At 38.0% G+C, this 18,543-nt stretch overlaps 1 long non-coding RNA gene across 1 annotated transcript in view; it reads left to right on the top strand.

Annotated features, from left to right (window-relative positions):
• Positions 1-15,800, top strand: part of LOC138988291 (uncharacterized) — a 171,541-nt gene extending 155,741 nt beyond the window's left edge. Inside the window, exons 3-5 of the long non-coding RNA XR_011464605.1 lie at positions 704-807; positions 3,749-3,892; positions 13,027-15,800. This is a non-coding gene — a long non-coding RNA (uncharacterized lncRNA). The remainder of the gene's footprint in view (positions 1-703; positions 808-3,748; positions 3,893-13,026) is intronic.
• Positions 15,801-18,543: the final 2,743 nt, after the last annotated feature.

Consider the following 18,543-nt stretch of genomic DNA (forward strand, 5'->3'; position numbering starts at 1 on the left):
GGCACACGGGCTTAGTTGCTCCGCAGCATGTGAAATTCTCCAGACCAGGGGTTGAACCCATTTCCCCTGCATTGGTAGGTGGATTTTACCCACTGTGCCCTGGGGGAAGTCCCTGTTTTACTTCTGATGTGTGCCCTGTTACTACTACCATTTTTCCTGTTATGGATGGTGGTATGAACACACAGTTTTGGCGGGGGGAGGAATTAGTTGATAATCAATTTTGAGAAAAATAAAGACTATTCACAAATATACAGGGATATTTTATATATTACAGTAGGCTGGATTTTAATCAACTGTATTCATTGGGTATATTAGCAGACTATACCTCTGCTAAGGGGCTTCCCAAGTGGCATGAGTGGTAAAGAATCCACCTGCCAATGAGGGAGACATAAGAGACGTGGGTTTGATCCATGGTCAGGAAGATCCCCTGGAGGAGGGCATGGCAACCCACTCCAGTATTCTTGCCTGGAGAATCCCCATGGACAGAGGAACCTGGCCAGCTACAGTCCATGGGGGTCTCAAAGAGTGAGTGAGTGAGTTAGTTAGCTAACTAACACTACCTAGCTACTGAAAATAAAATCATAAGTCTTTTATCCTAAGAGATGACAAATATTAGTTACACTGGTAAATGTTTATAGTATCTGCATTGCTAATTATCTTCTTTCTGTTTTCCCTTTCTTGTCACTTCTACATGTTACTCTAGGACCCTTGCAAATGAAAGTCTTAAGAGCTCTACAATGATTTGTGAAGAAAATTAAAGACACACAATTTATAGGAAGAAAATTTATAGGAAGAAAAATTTCAGAGGTAATGCTTAATGTGTGTAATTTTCAAAGATGAAGATATGTTTTTCAATGAGAATGAAGTTCATAATTGAAACAAGAATTCCTTTGATGGGGTTGTAGAGGGCATCTGACCCAGAAGTTGCAAATGGATACCCATAGGGCCATAGATAGGCTGTAGATGTGTTATATTTGACTTGCACAAGGCTTTAGATTTTTTATTTTTGTTTTAATTAGGTGTTAACATTTTAAAACTGGAGTTTTACTTTAGAATATGAGTTTTCACTTCAGTTGTACAATTGAAAACTCTGATAACACTGGGCCGACATTCTCACCAGGGCCTCCACCTTTAGGTGTCTCGTGCGTGCGTTTTCTGGCCACAGTCTCCACATGGGCTGCTTCATTTCCATTCCTGCTGGCTCCTCTGGGCATCTGAGTTTGTGGTATCTGTTGCGAGTTTAATGTTAGCAAGTTCTTCAGCCTCCTCACTTTGCTCACTCTGGCTTCTTGTTTTGGCGTGTGTTTCTCTCCGATTCCATCTGTCAGAGTACTTACACCTCAAAAGCATTTGTTCCCCATGGCTTTCTTTAGTTCTTCATTATCACTTCATAAGAATCTCTCCTGCTCTAATTCTTCCTCTGCCCCTTGTCGCACACAATCTGCTTTGGGTTATATTGATGGTGTTTTTCTTTTGCTTCTCACTAATTGTGAACACTTGAAAGGCAGGGGCCATCTTTGCATCTGAAAGAGTGACTTCTAGCACCTGCCTTGCACCTAGTACATTCTCAATAGGCGTGGAGTAATGTAGATGCAGGTGTATGGGAATTTATGGTTTTTATCTGTTCAGTTCAGTTCAGTTCAGTTCAGTCACTCAGTCATGTCCAACTCTTTGCGACCCCATGAATCACAACACGCCAGGCCTCCCTGTCCATCACCAACTCCTGGAGTTCACTCAGACTCACTCCATCGAGTCAGTGATGCCATCCAGCCATCTCATCCTCTGTCGTCCCCTTCTCCTCCTGCCCCCAAACCCTCCCAGCATCAGAGTCTTTTCCAATGAGTCAACTCTTCACATGAGGTGGCCAAAGTACTGGAGTTTCATTCCTTCCAAAGAACACCCAGGGCTGATCTCCTTTAGAATGGACTGGTTGGATCTCCTTGTAGTCCAAGGGACTCTCAAGAGTTTTCTCCAACACCACAGTTTAAAAGCATCAGTTCTTCGGCGCTCAGCCTTCTTCACAGTCCAACTCTCACATCCATACATGACTACTGGAAAAACCATAGCCTTGACTAGATGGACCTTTGTTGGCAAAGTAATGTCTCTGCTTTTGAATATGCTATCTAGGTTGGTCATAACTTTTCTTCCAAGGAGTAAGCATCTTTTAATTTTATCTGTTAGATCATTGAAATTAGTATTTAGAAAATATTTAGGAGATTTAAATTTCTTATCCAAGTGGCCAAGGAAATAAAAATTGGAGGGTCAAAGAACAAAATTCCCTAAATGGATAATTGAGGGTAGATTATAACTATTATTCACCTCAGTAATTGTAAAATGAGTTGTTAAATCACAGCTTAAATCTCTTTAAATGTTACCACTGGGAGAGAAGTTGCCTCAATCCTATCTCCTGCCTACATATTATGGGTTGGCAATTTAGCATTACTTCCCCCCTGCTTTGTTCTCCTTCTCCCTTGTATGGAGATAGCAGGACACTTAGCAATTACATTCCCAGAATCCCTGACAGCCATGTTTTGAGATTTTGCCAAGAGATGCATTTGTATCAAGTCTGCAAGGTGAAAGGAAAGTCAATGCCATATTGCCCTTCTTCTGGCAGCAGCAGGAAGTGGACTTCTCTAGATATGAGATTTTACAGTTGTCTCTGAGCCATTTTTCTAAGAAATACCTGTTTCCTGATTGAAGTACCTAGAGCAGTTTCTGCTTTCCTAGCTGTTTTCTTGATGGAACTCTTGCTGACACGCTTTAATAAGGAAACAGACAGCAAAATACCATTTAGTATATTTGTTTCTGACTTTGACATGGTCAAATATTTAAAATCAGAGTTTTACCAACTAGAAAATAGTGTGAATGAATATCTCCAGAATAGGAGGAGTATATCTTCCCCATAAAAGGAAAATAAATTGACATTCCCCCCCCTCCTATCTTTACCCTGGGAGAAAGATAAAGATATCATAGGTTTTCTTTGGATCATTTATAAGAAAAGCATATATTTTTTAATACAAGACTATCTGCAAGAAGAATAATGTTTTGGAAAAAGCAATCTAGGCTATGTATAGCTGATGAAAATACTTATAATACAAATATTTTAAAGATACAATGGAAAAGAATAAATACTTCCTATCCTTAGCTTAAATTGAATGGTTAGCAGAGTGTTCTGTATATCATAGATATTTAGTAAATACTTACTGATTTAAATATGAAGAAAAAAGGAAAATTACCTTGCTCTTTTTCAGTGAAATCTGGTGTGTATCAACAATATTACTTATGTGAAATAATTTAAAAGATGTCTTTTTATTTGGCTTTGTGAAGTATAATCAAATAAGAGTGTACTGAGCACTCTGACAAATCTAGAATTGGCATTGGTTCCTACTCAGTAGATAAGGAAAATTGCAAATAACGATTTCCTTTTGCTTTCAGTTAGCTAGAATTTCAGTAAAATTGCTACCACAAACTTATTTTGATTAGCTAAAGCACGATAAGTAAATTTACCATGTCTGAGTCAGAGCCGTATAGTATGGAAGGCTAGACCATTGAGGTTTGCTATTGTGAGTTAGAGGATTAGTAATATTCCCATGGCCCATACCTCAAAGTCACCCCCAGTCTACAAGACAGAACTGTCTTGGTTGGAATTGAAAGAAATTCTTCCCTGAAAAGATGGTTAGTTTCAGCCAACTGCATGCTTTTTTCTCTGCTATATTTCTAATTGTGCTGGGTTCTTGTTGCCTGCTAGATTTCTTGCATCGGACACTTGGGCTCTTCTCACAAGTGAAGGGATGCAGACTGATGTTTGCAGGCTAACATTTTTCTGTGAGATGCCGCTTTGTCTGGGTGAACATGATCTGCTAGCCTTTGCTTTCTACACAATTTTTTCAAGGTAAGCCAAAAAAGTTGAGAAAATAGTTCAGTTCAGCTCAGTCGCTCAGTCGTGTCTGACTCTGCAACCCCATGGACTGCAGCATGCCAGGCCTCCCTGTCCATCTTATATAGGATAGTAAAGATGAGAGCTGTATTATTACTGATAATATGTAATAAATGTATTTGGATGTTTGGTGAGTCATTGGTAATTTGAGGTACTTTGTGTGTATTTGTGAAAACTGGGCTCATGTTTAGAACAAATTGGCACTAGACATAAAGTCTCTTTCTTTCTTCTTTATCCTATGGCAGCAAATTAGAATAGGCACATACAACTAAAGCCAGCAGAATGAAATCTTGGTTTACCTCAATCCAATAAGATATTTAGAAAAGGCAATTGACTACAAAAACTTATAAAACTTACATAATGGCAACTAGATTTTTTTCAATTTTCAGAGAACCACAAAATATTATTTCATAATAGGATTTTATATTAAGAGAAATATGCAGGTTATCTCTAGCAGTCATTTTCGATTTGTTGTCTTGTAGATTTTATACCTATGCAACTGTGATTATTTAAAAATCTAGATAATGGAAGTCCTAAAATTCTGATTCTAATTTGTTAAAAAACCCTCTTGTTACTAAAACAGGAATATTTATTAATATATAAGAAGTATATATAATCTAATTTATAGACATCTATATATACTAATACAAATATTTTGCCACAGTGAAAGAAAAAACTTTGTTTCCGACAATCTAATATATTTTAAACAGATAGAAGATAGTATTTATTAGTGGCAAATCCCAAACAATATGAAAGTGTATAAAACACAATCCTTTCTTTTAACCCCTTACTAGGACGATAAATAATGTCAATAATTTGACATATATTTTCCCAGTTTCTTCCCATATATTTGAAGACATAATGGAATTTATGTAGATTTCTAAAAATCCTGAATGAAATAATACTAATTACAGTATTATATAAACTACTTTTTTTTTTGCTCAGCTGGGTCAGGCAGTTCCCCTGGAGAAGGGATATGCTACCCGCTCCAGTATTCATGGGCTTCCCTGGTGGCTTAGCTGGTAAAGAATCCTCCTGCAATTTGGGAGACCTGGGTTTGATACCTGGGTTGGGAAGATCCCCTGGAGGAGGGCATGGCAAGCCACTCCAGTATTCTTGCCTGGAGAATCCCCTTGGACAGAGGAGCCTGGCGGGCTACAGTTCATGGGATGGCAAAGAGTCAGACACAACTGAGCGACTAAGCACACACACATACATATTGTGGACATCTTTCTAGGTAAATATATAGGGAGAATAAATAATTTTATAAATAACATAATCAAGAAATAATATAGTAATGGAAAATAATTACATAAAAGGATATTTTATATTTTATGACCTTGATTTGCTTTAGATTATTTCAGTGCATTGGTAAAGTAATAAGGTAAATAAGGTAAATTCACCTTATTGGTGAATTATTGAAAAAGTTTCCTTGGTAGTGTATCCATGATAATGGAAGTTGCTTTAAAATTTCTCTTATTTTTATTTTTAAAAATGTATCAGTTTAGTACTTAAAAAATTATTTATAGAGATATTCTGCACTTAAACAAATGTGTTTAATGTAATCTCTGATTCTATTTTATGATTAACTGTAAAAAAATCTTTCATAAGTTCAAATAATCTGAAAGTCATAAATCAAAAGTCCACTCATCTTCATACCTTAAAGAAAAATAAGGTTGCACTATTATTTACATGTAGGAGAAAAGTAAACAAGATTATAGGAATAAACTCACTAGGAGAGTTGCATAAGAATAGGAATAACATTATTAAAAATGTAGGACCATCTGGATATTTGGTAATCATATTTTAATTTTCTGACTTAGTGTTTTTATGTGAAATAAGAGATAAGTAAGGACAGACCACTTAGAGTGGGTGATACCGTTCTAATGCCAGAAAGCAAAGAGGAATTAAAAAGCCTCTTGATGACAGTGAAGGAGGAGAGTGAAAGAGCCAGCTTAAGACTAAATGTTAAAAAAACTAAGATCATGGCATCCTGCCCCTTTACTGCATGGCAAATAGAAGGGGAAAAGGGGGAAGTGTGACAGATTTCCTCTTCTTGGGCTCTAAAATCACTGCGGATGCTGACTGCAGCCATGAAATCAGAAGATGATTGCTTCTTGGCAGGAAAGCTATGACAAACCTAGACAGTGTATTGAAAAGCAGAGGCGTTACTCTGACAACAAAGGTCCGTATAAGTCAAGGCTATGGTCTTCCCAGTGGTCATGGTACGCTTGTGAGAGCTGCACCATAAAGAAGGCAGAATGCCAAAGAATTGATGCCTTCAAACTATGGTGCTGGAAAAGACTCCTGAAAGTCTGTTGGACAGCAAGATCAAACCAGTCAATCTTAAGGGAGATCAACCCCTGAATATTCACTGGAAGGACTGATGCTGAAGCTGAAGCTCTGGTATTTTGGTCGTCTGATGTGAACAGATGACTCATTGGAAAAGTCCCTGATGCTGGGAAAGAGTGAGGGCAGAAGGAGAAGAGGGCATCAGAGGACGAGATGGCTGGACAGCATCATCAGTGCAATGAACATGAACTTGGGCAAACTCCCAGAGATTGTGAGGGTCAGGGAAGCCTGGCATGCTGCAGTCCACGGAGCCACAAAGAGTCGGACACGACCGAGTGACTGAACAATAGCAGCACCAAGGGCAGACCACCATTAAGATTAATATGGTGTGTGGATTATGTTAGAATAGAAGCTCTCGTATTTTTGAGATGTCTAACTAAAAATTTAATTTCTCAGATGAGTGAAACAGTGAGGAGTCACCAGTGTGATCCAGGATCACATTGCTAAGTTCAGTGATCAATGCTTACTCCTAATTTTACTTGACCTTTCAGCATGACTTGAAAGAGCTGTTCTCTTTTTATATTTATACATTACTTACTTAAAATTTTAAAAAAGTTCCAGCTTTATTGTGATGATGTGGGTATATGTGTGCTAAGTCGCTTCAGTCGTGTCCGACTCTGTGCGACCCCATAGACGGCAGCCCACCAGGCTCCCCCGTCCCTGGGATTCTCCAGGCAAGAACACTGGAGTGGGTTGCCATTTCCTTCTCCAATTCAGGAAAGTGAAAAAGTGAAAGAGAAGTCGCTCAGACATGTCCGACTCTTAGCGACCCCATGGACTGCAGCCTACCAGGCTCCTCCATCCATGGGAGTTTCCAGGCAAGAGTACTGGAGTGGGGTGCCATTGCCTTCTCTGTGTGGATATATAACATTGGGTAAATTTAAGGTGTACAGCATGTTGATTTGGTACACTTATATATCGCAAAATGGTTATCACCATAAGATTAGCTAACACCTGCATCATGTCACATAATTACCATTTTGTTTTTGTGGTGAGAATATTTAAGATCTACTCTCTTAGCAACTTTCAAGTATGTAATTCAGTGTTATTAACTATGAGCACTATGCTGTATATTAGATTCCCAGAACTTACTGATCTTATAACTGGAAGTTTGTACTCCTGGATTCATATCTCCAGTCACTCCCACCCTCTCACTCCTGTTAACCAACAACCAGGCTAGTTTCTTGAAACAGGTCTTTTCTATTAAAAGATTTGCAAATATATAAAACAATGTCACTCTTATCACTATTTTTTTCTATTTTGGAAAATACGACTTATTTTATTAAATTGTTTACGTTAGCATATGAAGAGTTTATTGTTACTTTAAGTGACTGAATAAATATTTTATATTTCTGTTTTAATTTCTAATATTATAAATATGGATAGATATAATCCACACAAACAAAAGATCTTTGGGATCATCAATACTTTTTAAGACTGTAAACAGGTCCTGAGAACAAAAGTATTGACAAATGCTGGACTAAATTAAAGGAGAAAATAAGTTAAAATAAAATAGTAAGATAAAACAATAATTTTAGCATTAAACTTGAGGGAAAACCCAAGAATAATAAAGATCAGAACACTTTCATTTCAAAGGCAAAATTTCTGAGATGCCAATTATATTTATAATTACATATTAGATTTAACATGTAAACTACTTTTAAAAAAGCCAAGTTCAAACAGAAATGTAAATTAAATATGGAAACCTGATCAAAATAGTATACTTTCCTTTAGATAGTGCTCCACTCCACCATGTTTAAAAGACTTCCTGAAGCACTCATAGAAAATGTACATTTAAGTCCTTAAGCTTGATTATAATTAAATCCTGAAAAACACAAAAAAGAAATGAAGACATAATAATTAAGAAAAACCAAGCAAAAAGAAAAGATCAGAAATGAATACATTCTTTACAAAGGTTTTATGATGAAAATAAATCCCAAAATAAAAGTAAAAGTCAAGTTAGCTATGTTATATCGCTCAGTGAAAATAAATCTTAAAATGCTTAAGTTTCATTAGGCAGAACAAAACACCGGAATTTAGAAAAGCAAGTTAATGCTGTATATAGTAAATTCTATTATGTGTAAGACCCTGGCCTATGAACTTCAAGGAAGCCTTAGATGAATTGTAAAGAACTTTGTGGTTAAGATGGTTATAGTTTAAAATAAAAAGCAAATGTAAAGTGATTTAGATGATAAAGTAAAGCATAATTTAAAATGATAAAACATATAATAGGCTATAAAGTAATGAAAAAAGTTTTTTAATTTTTCAAAAATTTTAAATTACATTAATAACTATATATACTTCAAATTTAGGCAGATATAAGCCTTATCAACAATATTCACTCACATATTTTATTCAGTTCAACTCAATTCTAATCTACTCATTCATTTATTTAGTCATTAGTCATTTAATTACATACACAAAAAATCTACTGAATAGAACATGCCAGGTACCTTGTAGATGCTAAGAATAAAGAAAAGTGCAGAACAGACTTATTTGTCCCTAGAAGATAATAGTCAAGTAACATGGTCAAACATACACTTTCAAAACTGGCACTGAGCTCTGAATGGGCAGCAGAGATGCTATGAAGCACAGGACAGGAGAGTGATCTAGCTGGGATTCTCAGAAGGCTTCCCTGGGAATGTACTATTTGAGCAGGTGCCTCAGACGGTAAACCGTCTGCCTACAACGCAGGAGACCTGGGTTCAATCCCTGGGTTGGGAAGATCTCCTGGAGAAGGAAATGGCAACCCACTCCAGTATTCTTGCCTGAAAAATCCCATGGACGGAGGAACCTGGTAGACTACGGTCCATGGGGTCACAAAGAGTTGGACACGACTGAGCGACATTTACTTTTTTACTTGAGGGCCTGTAGAATAGGTAAAGGAAAAGGTCATGATGATGAAGAAGATGAGAAACTGTACTCAATGTACTGTTGAAGCTTAGCGTGGAGAATTTTGAGCATTACTTTGCTAGGACGTGAGATTAGTGCAATTGTGCGGTAGTTTGAACATTCTTTGGCACTGCCTTTCTTTGGGACTGGAATGAAAACTGACCTTTTTCCAGTCCTGTGGCTACTGCAATTTTCCAAGTTTGCTGGTATATTGAGCACAGCACTTTTAACAGCATCATCTTTTAGGATTTGAAATAGCTCAGCTGGAGTTCTATCACCTCCTCTAGCTTTGTTTATAATGATGCTTCCTAAGGCCCACTTGACTTCTCACTCCAAAATGCCTGGCTCTAGGTGAGTCATCACACTATTGTGGTTATCTTCGTTGTTAAGATCTTTTCTGTTTAGTTCTTCAGTGTATTGTTGCCACTTCTTAATATCTTCTGCTTCTGTTAGGTCCATACCATTTCTGTCCTTTATTGTGCTCATCTTTGCATGAAATGTTCCCTTGGTATCTCTAATTTTCTTTAAGAGATCTCTAGTCTTTCGCATTCTATTGTTTTCCTCTATTTCTTTGCACTGATCACTAAGGAAGGCTTTCTTATCTCTCCTTACTATTCTTTGGAGCTCTGCATTCAGATGGGTATATCTTTCCTTTTCTCCTTTGCCTTTCACATCTCTTCTTTTCTCAGCTATTTGTAAGGTCTCCTCAGACAAGCATTTCACCTTTTTGCATTTCTTTTTCTTCAGTTCAGTCGCTCAGTCATGTTGGACTCTTTATAACCTCATGGACTGCAGCACACCCTGTCCATTGCCAACTCCTGGAGTTTACTCAAACTCATTGAGTCAGTGATGCCATCCAACCATCTCATTCTCTGTCGTCCCCTTCTCCACCTGTCTTCAATGTTTCCCAGAATCAGGGTCATTTCAGATGAGTCAGTTCTTCACATCAGGTGGCCAAAGTATTGGAGTTTCAGCTTTAGCATCAGTCCTTGCAATGAATATTCAAGACTGATCTCCTTTAGGATGGACTGGTTGGATCTCCTTGTAGTCCAAGGGACTATCAGAAGTCTTCTCCAACACCACAGTTCAAAACATTAGTTTTTCTTGGGGGTAGTTTTGATCACCCCTCCTGTACAATGAATCTCCACCCATAGTTCTTCAGGCACTCTGTCAGATCTAATCCCTTGAATCTATTTCTCACTTCCACTGTATAATCATAAGGGATTTGATTTAGGTCATACCTGAATGATCTAGTGGTTTTTCCTACTTTCTTCAGTTTAAGTCTGAATTTGGCAATAAGGAGTTCATTTTTTTTCCCCTAATAAAAAATCCACTTTCTTATGTCATATCACCTGCTTCTTTGAATTGTTATTGTTAACTTTTCACCAATGCTTTCAATTTTCCTGTGCAGGAGGTTTGGAGATAATTTTTCAGTTTTTAAGGATTGGCCTGTTGGGTAATATAAGCAGCATGTAGTGATATGGAGTCATCCAGAAAATTTCAGGGTCAGTTCGATAGAAAAGACAGCTAAGTGGGCATGTTGAAGTATAAGGAGAAAGTTAATAGAGGTAGTAAGAACAATGAGGAAAATCCAACTAGGTGCGGGTATTTTTTAACAAGATTAAAATTTGCAGTTCACCTTCAGTTGGTAGGGATTGATACCTTCTCACTGTCTGCAGCATTTGGAATTGATAACAACAGTTACTATAATTCATAAATAGAATGGTTCAGCTACATTTGATTGTCCAGCTCTTCAGTAGAATCAGGTTTGGCATCATAGGGTTTATAAGAACCTTCCTAGACATGTACATTTCACAGATCAGTAACAATTTTAAATTAAGAAAAAAGTGAAGAATATTGACATGGGTTTGCCAAATGCTTTTTGTTATGTAAGGACATTAAAAAAAGATCGCCATCGTTTATCATTATATTATTAACTCTCCAAGAAAAGAATGGCAAAATCCTACAGGAAACTAGGGTCTTCCCTCAGGAAATAAAACTTTGCATTTTAGAATTCTCTCTTTCTCTTTCCTTTGCCCTTAATATTATTTTCCTCTTTTCAGTATAGACTGGTTAAATCTTTGTCACAGACTGGCCTTAGTCCAAAAATAAACATTTGAGAACAACAGATTTTCCAACCTACTGTATAAAAAAGCAAGAGTTTTAAGATATTCTAGAAAGATGTAAGTCTATTTCACTCCTTAAAATCTTTATGATGGGTATTTTTAGTGTAATACTATTGTGATTGTGGAAACTTTTTGGAAAACAAATTCCAAATACTGCCTGCTTTAATACAAATTAATTTGTTTTACTTTTATAATCTCATAGTAGAAGACTAAACCTTTTTAAAGCTTTTATTCCCAGAGGCCAAATAAACAACTTATATTCCTATGTTCCTTGAACAATTATTTTATTGCTGAAATTTGCAAATCTTTATTTTTGAGAGGAATGGAGGCAGAACACTTGGTGATTTTCTTGTCCTAGGAAGATCGATGCCCCATACTAGTGGAACATAAGACAGAAGAGCTTACCATGATCATTTCTGTAGAGTTCAGATGTCAATAACCTGACCCATTAGCTGAACTGCAAGAATAAAGCATAGACAAACAGCAACAGCCATCATTCAAACAGAGGCATTTACAGCTCTCTTCTACAACACACCTGCTACTCCAGATGAAGTTTTGCTTCCCTGTGAAGTGCTCTAATTTGCATGGACTTTCAGTGACCTATCTATCAGCACACAGCAAGCACACACCTGCCTAAAAGGCTGGGTCCTCTTTTTATACATCATTGGTCACTGCAGGGAAGCATAATAAAGCAAGACAACATAGTTAAAAATTGCAGACATTAAAGAGGAAACAGGAATAGTAAATGATCAGATTAAGCAATAGGAGTGTGAAAGTGAAAAGATAAGACAGAACCAAGAGTCAAATGAATTGATTTTTATCTAGGAGACTCCTTTTGAGCCCTGCTAATTTTTTTTTCATGGAGTTAAAACACACAAGGTAAAATTCTTTCATTTATAGGTCTTGCAAAATAATGAACCGGGTTTGTTGGAGAAAATGTGAGGCCAAGGGAGCTTGAAACTTTGCATGCACAATTGGCCAGTGGGCTTATGATAGATCTGAGGTCCTTGGGGAGATAAGGAGCCCGGGCAGTTCTCAGAGCTTCTGGCAATCCACAAGGACATCATTTCTCCTCTGCATGGACTCTTCATATCTTGGTTGAGAAATATTAACGTGATAGGTACATCTTCTTGGTGCACTTTTGTGCAGCCAGTTTCAGGAAGGAATGTTTTGTTTCCTTGAAATAAAATTGACTCTACTATATAATAAGAATATAAATGAGAGTTGTACCATGGGAGGGGCTTCCCAGGGCACTAGTGGTAAAGAACTGACCTGCCAATGCAGGAGACATGAGATGCAGGTTTGATCCCTGGGTCTAGAAGATCCCCTGGAGGAGGGAATGGCAACCACTCCAGTATTCTTTCCTGGAGAATCCTATGGACAGAGGAGCCTGGAGGGCTACAGTCCATAGGGTTGCAAAGAGTCAGATATGACTGAAGCGACACAGCACACACGCATACCATGAGAAGATGGGAAAACCAGATAAGGAGTCAGGAAATCTGGGTTCTGATCCCAATTGCTAAAACCCATTACTGTATTATAATAGCAAAGCTACAATTACCTCTAGACTTTTGTCCTCACTTGTAAAATAAAAGGTTTATATCTAATTTTTAAAGTCCCTTTCAACTCTGAAGTGTTATGATACATGATGTATTTTTGATCTCCTAAGGAAGCACTTCATCTAAACACTGGTTTTGTTGCGGTTTTCTTCCCTTTTAGAGAAGATTTGCAGACTAAAGTCAATATACTATGCTGCTGCTGCTGCTGCCAAGTCGCCTCAGGCATGTCTGACTCTGTGTGACCCCACAGGCGGCAGCACACCAGGCTCTGCCATTCCTGGGATTCTCCAGGCAAGAACACTGGAGTGGGCTGCCATTTCCTTCTGCAATGCATGAACGTGAAAAGTGAAAGTGAAGTTGCTCAGTCGTGTCCGACTCTCAGCGACCCCATGGACTGCAGCCTACCAGGCTCCTCCGTCCATGGCATTTTCTAGGCAAGAGTACTGGAGTGGGGTGCCATTGTCTTTGTTAAAACATTCTAAGGGCTAGATGAAATTGATTTTGAAGAAAATATGTCATGCTATCTCATACAGCTACAAAAAAATAAAGACACTAATTCATATAGTTGTACAAAAATAAAAATAAGAATTAGTATGGTTAACCAGAATAAAACAGATTACACTTGTCATTTTTATGGATAAAGTTGTCCATAAAGAAAATCTCATGTATCTTTTTCCTTTTCCTTTTTACCTTATCTTTTAAAAACATTTTTTTTTTTTCTGAAAGAAGATTACATTAAACCTGTGATCCATCACAGTTAAGAGATCATTACTGAGGCTATAGTCGGAAATACAGTCTTAGTCACAGGAAATTGACTCCTCATGCTTTAAGGACTGTGATTCAGGCTCTCTTGGCTCTCGATACCAAGTGATTTCTCTTTCACTGTCTCCATTGGTCATGCCTCTGTAATCCCCACTGTCAGTTTTCTTCCTCTCTCTGTTCTGAGCTGTGCCCTGGGCTAGTGAAAGAGGTCTGATCCTGAAGACAGCAGCACTTAGTTCATTCAGGCTTCTGGAAGCACAGCAGGAGATATGTGGACAGGAGGAGAAAGAGATCAAGGTCTTTCTTCCCTCTCTCTGGCTTTGGCTCAGTGGCTGTGTCCCTCTCACGTGGCTGAGCTCTCACTTGGTCTGGAAATGCTGCTTCTTCCGCTTGCCCAGTACCCTTCCACTGGTGATGGGTTCCTGAGACTTGTCCCTGGCTGACTCGCTGTCTCTTACTGGTTCCCGTACTCCTACACAGAGCTCTGAAATCATACCTTCTTTCATTCAGTTTTCTTCACTATCCCTATGAAGGTGTCTCCTGCTGACAGTACGCTATCCTTCAAGGGTTTTAAAAATCTTCCTATTATAGATTTAGCAAAAGTATGTTTGTCCCCCAAAAGGTGTACTTTGATTTTAAAGTTCAACTTATTTTTTAAGAGTTTCTCTGAATTTTAAAAATCAAAATATTACATGAAAGGAAAAAGATTTCTTTGTCATGACAGTGAGCTTTTTTAATTCAGTTTTTTCATTAATTGGGACAGCATGCTCACAGCCAGTTCTAAAAGAGTTGATAATGAAAGAGTTTCCATTATGCCTTTTCATTCTCTTAGACATTCCTTCTCACCCTACTGAAAAATAAGTCAGTCCCTCTTCACACACCCCCATCCTCCCCCCATAAAAGGAAAAAGAAACCTACCCAAATCTTTTTGGATACATTAATTCTTATCAGTGCCACTTTATACCTGAGAGCTCAACAATTTCTATTTTGTGATTTTTTTTTCAGACTCCTTAACATTTATGTGGCAATCATGGTGTAAGATTGACTTTCCAGTGTTACCACACAACACATCATAAGGCATCCACAAAAGACCAAAGATGTTAGAATAAGCCAACTGATAACTGAGCTTTGATATGCTGAGCTGCCATCATCTCTCTTTTCACTTAACAGATTGTTTGAAAGGAAGTTGGAATAAAAGGCAAGGAGCAAAACGCCCCGTTGCCCAACAGAGATTTCTTTAGACCGAAGATCATCTAACACGTTTGTTTCTCCTTCCTTTTTTCTCGTTAACTATGTCCGATCCTGCTGTACAGGTGTGGTTGATACATTTCACCTGTGTCACGCCTCCTCTTTCTTCCACCATTAACTCTTTTCAGATTCAGAATATTTTTGAAAAGATTTTATTGAAGGACTGCACTTTTAGGTTGTCTTAGAATTTCCAAACGTAGAACAAAAGTTAAAGGCAATTAAATTCTATAAACTATTAAAGTCTTAGTATTGCTGCGTTTGGCATGGACTATTAAATGGAGCAAGAAAACTGGTTTACTTTTGATGGACAAATTTTGGTCATGTGTACATAATCCGAACTGTGGAAATTGCTACAGGAATAACAGCATGCCTCAGAAACCAATGAAATCAATGCCTGTGGTATACTATTTGAGTTTTTTTCCCTCCCCCCATCCCACTCCTCTTTCTTTCTCCTTTTTTTAAGGGTTAAACTGGGTGGTTTTCAGAGTTTTACAAGAGAACTATTAGTGAAAAACAATCTGATACATTCAACTTACCAAGGCCCTACTCTTTCCCTCTAATCTTTCAGCAGGACCCAAGGGAGGCTAAAGTTTAGATCAGTCTATTCTCCACAAGAACTTTGATTCACTATTAAATTCCGTCTAATGAAGATGACTTTGCCATCCCACGGCCATCAGCAGGCTATGTGTGGGACAATGCAAAACCCACCTTGTATAGAGGAACATTGTTCTTTCTTCTTAGTCACACCAGTTGAATAGACTCTCGTGGAAATTCACATGCACAAGAGACCTGTGAAATCAGTAACAGTATTAATCTCTAGGGTGCCTTGCTGAGTCATGTTAAGGAAATAACTATTTTGCTTAAGTACACACTTGTTCGTGTCTTAACAGCTTATCATGTTTATGATAAGAGCAAATAGATGAGACAGAGAAAAAGAGGGAGGGAGGGAGGGAGAGAGAGAGGAGAGAGGAAAAAGAGAGGAGAGAGAGAAAGGGATTTTTATTAATGACAAAAGTTAACATTATAATATAAAATATAATTCAGCTATTTGCAGATTATGCACTAATTAGGTTGAATCTAATTTTCCCATAGTTCTTACTTTGTAGATAAATTTTTAAAATGTGTAAGTTTGAGAATTCTGAAGCTTGCTTTAGTACTTAAAGAATTTCTGATTATCACTCATACAAACTAAAAAAATTAAAAATAATGAAATAAACTGATGCTGATATTAAACTATTCCATTTAATAAAATCGTGTATCTACAATGTTTATTTATTCTTCCTATTTACTTCATACATTACATTAGAAATTAGGCAAAATTAGACAAATGAAGCCTTATAAATAACAAAGTTTTGGGGTTAATAATGATCCAAACTTGTGCCAGAGATAACAATTTGTGCTTTTAGGAGGCAGTACCGCATAATGGTTATAGGCATGAACTCTTACAATTCATCATATACTACCCGTGGGACAGGTACAGATTAATCCCTGGAACCTCAGTTTCCTTGTTTGTAAAATGAGAATTATTCTTCTGTAAAACTACTGCTTAAGTTGTATGTTGATGTGAAGATTTACTGAGACAACATATATATAAGGCATTTAGAAGAGTAATTGAAACATTAAGTAGTAAATGCTGTTATTATTAATGTTTTATTCATTGGACACTGTGCATGCTTTCTGATGGAGAAAAACAGCTTCACAATGATAAAGTAGAAATATTTAAGGTATTAAATAGCAGTAAAAAATATAACATAATTCATATACATTATTTAACATGAAACTTAATGTTAATTCTTACTTTTTTTTCTATTAAACTTGTTAGAAAAACAGGTGAGTCTACTTTAGTTGTGATTGAGTAGTTCCTATAAGATGTACCTTCCTATTGAGAGTAACTATAAACCACAGAAAAGATTTAAAAATTACCAGAGGTACATACATGTGTGCTCAGCCATGTCTGACTCTTTTAGACCCCATGGACTGTAGCCTGCCAGGCTCCTCAGTCCATGGGATTTCCCAGGCATGAATACTGTGTAGGTTGCTATTTCCTCCTTTAGGGGATTTTCCCAATCCAGGGATCGAACCCACATCTCACATCTCCTGCATTGGCAGGCAGATTCTTTACCATGTGCCACCTAAGAAGCCCCAATTACCAAAGGTACTATAGAGTAAATAAAAGCAGGCAAAATCTGGAAGGGACATGATTTTTGGAAGAAGAGAAAAGCCTTATGAGTTTCTTTTTTTGGTAGCTTTTTACCTGAGTCCAGGCCCACTCAGTGACATAGAAAGTGAAAGCGTTAGTCTCCCAGTCAAGTCCAACTCTTTGCAACCGCATGCATGGACTGTAGCCCACCAGGCTCCTCTGTCCATGGGATTCTCCAGGCAAGAATACTGGAGTGGCTTGCCATTCCCTTCTCCAGGGGATCTTCCCAACCCAAGGACCAAACCCAGGTCTCCCGCATTGCAGGAAGATTCTTTACCATCTGAGCCACCACTAATACTTGTATAGAAATCTGTAGTCTTAGTGGCTTGAAGAATTAGGCAACAGAGTTTGAGGGCACCATAGCAGGGCACTGGGAAAGTACTGGGTTGAATAATGTTCCCTCAATATTCATGTCCATCCAGAATCTGTGAATATGACCTTATTTGGAAATAGAAACTTTGCAGGTCTAATTCAGGCAAGATCATATTGAATTAGAGTGGGTGCTAATCCAATGACAGTATCTTTATATAGAAGAGGGAAATTTTGACATAGACACACACAAGAGGGGACATTCCCTCATGAAGATGGTGGCAGAGATGGGAATGTTGCTGTTGTTCAGTCCCCTAGTTGTGTCCAACTCTTTGGCAACCCCACGGACTGTAGCATGCCAGGCCTCCCTGTCCTTCACTCTCTCCCGAAGTTTGCCCAAGTTCATGTCCATTGCATCCTCTGATGCATCCAGCCATCCTCTGATGCCCTCTCCTCCTGCCCTCCTCGGTCTTTCCCAGAATCAGGGACTTTTCCAATGAGTCAGTCATTCGCATCAGGTACCAAAATACTGGAGCTTCAGCTTCAGCATTAGTCCTTCCAATGAGTATTCAGGTTTGATTTCCCTTTGATCTCTTTGCTGTCCAAGGGACTTTAAGGAGTCTTCTCCAGCATCACAGTTCAAAGGCATCAATTCTTTAGCACTCTGCCTTCTTCACAATCCAGCTCTCACAACCATACATGACCACTGGGAAGACCATAGCCTTGACTATACGGACCTTTGTCGGTAGAGTAATGTCTCTGTTTTTCAACACACTGTCTAGGTTTCTCATAACTTTCCTGCCAAGAAGCAATTGTCTTCTGATTTCATGGCTGCAGTAACTGTCTGCAGTGATTTTAGAGCCCAAGAAGAGGAAATCTGTCACTATTCCCACCTTTTCCCCCTCTATTTGCCTTGAAGTAATGGGGCAGGATGCCATGATCTTAGTTTTTTTGATATTTAGTTTTAAGCCGGCTTTTTCACTCTCTTCCTTCACCCTCATCAAGAGGTTCTTTCGTTCCTCTTCATTTCTGCCTTTAGAGTGGCAGAAGGTTATCTGAGGTTGTTGATGTTTCTCCCACCTATCTTGATTCCAGCTTGTAACTCATGCAGCCTGGCATTTCTCATGATATGCTCAGCATATAGATTAAATAAACAGG

This window comes from Bos mutus, chromosome 6 (genome assembly GCF_027580195.1).
Source record: "Bos mutus isolate GX-2022 chromosome 6, NWIPB_WYAK_1.1, whole genome shotgun sequence".
Classification (NCBI taxonomy): domain Eukaryota; kingdom Metazoa; phylum Chordata; class Mammalia; order Artiodactyla; family Bovidae; genus Bos; species Bos mutus.